Source organism: Trichoplusia ni, chromosome 1 (assembly GCF_003590095.1).
Source record: "Trichoplusia ni isolate ovarian cell line Hi5 chromosome 1, tn1, whole genome shotgun sequence".
Lineage (NCBI taxonomy): Eukaryota > Metazoa > Arthropoda > Insecta > Lepidoptera > Noctuidae > Trichoplusia > Trichoplusia ni.
In genome coordinates, this window is record NC_039478.1 from 3,334,441 (window position 1) to 3,335,620 (window position 1,180).

The window sequence follows — 1,180 nt, forward strand, 5'->3', positions numbered from 1 at the left end:
TTCGCAAGTATCTCTCTCTCTCATATTATACTATTGTTACTTAGCGTTTTATATTAAAAAAAAACATATTTCATGATGGCATTGCTAACATAAAAGTTCAAGCTTCATTTGTTAACAAATGAAGCTTGAACTTTTTATTATAGGACTCTTTCCTTTAGGTCCCACTATTTGCTTCCCTGTTGTCGTTTGAACGTGTTAGCAATGCCATCATGAAATATGTTTTTTTTTTTTAATATAAAACGCTAAGTAACAATAGTAATATTATTTACTAGCTATTGCCTCGCTACAAATGGAAAATGATCCCACGAGAATATAAAATCGGGATAAGAACTAGTATGTATTAGTCCTGTTTACAAACTGTCTGTGTATCAAGTAGTAAAATTTATCCACAACGGACAAACTACATTCTGTTTCATGTAACATCTTCTAAACAGTTCTCTATACAGGATTTTAAGGATTTTTCGACGATACCACAAGCTGTAATAAAAATGATGTGCTCGTGTTTGGTATCAAAATTAACATTTCTTATCTGAAATAGTCAAATATAATATAACTCCTCCCTCTAGTTATAATGAATTTGAGTTTCTTGAAAATAACTTGAAGCAATGTTAATTACTGGAACATACTTACGACTTAAGTAGTTATTAGCTTAGCCTTAAATATAATTAAAGTGTTATTTCCAATTACACAACCAATAAATTAACACCATATTCATACGACATTCGATAAACACTTATTCAGAAGACAACACGTGGACGTTTTACTAAAAAAAAACATATTTTCTCTTATGCTTATTTGTATAAACTTTTTACTATCTCAAGTTAAAGTTTAGTTGAACTGCTCGTGTTTGGTATCAATAAAAAGATCTCGATTTGAAACGGTCAAATGTAACCATATTATTATATTATGATGTAGTAAAATGAAACGATTGCCATAATAAGGATTTGATCGATATCAACGCACGTCTGTGCAATGATATTATTATCCTAACTGAGTTAGCGTTCAAAACTAGACTTTAAAGCTTCCAGCTTAAGCTCTATTGTAGGTTAGGGGTGCATACGGAGCTTTTCCTCAGTTAAAAGCTCGCTTGCACTTCTGAATCCCTAGTACAGCAGTCTCGTTAAAATCCCCCCAACTCAGGCCGCCAACTCGCTAAGTTGTCCAAGAGCGCATCCAAATT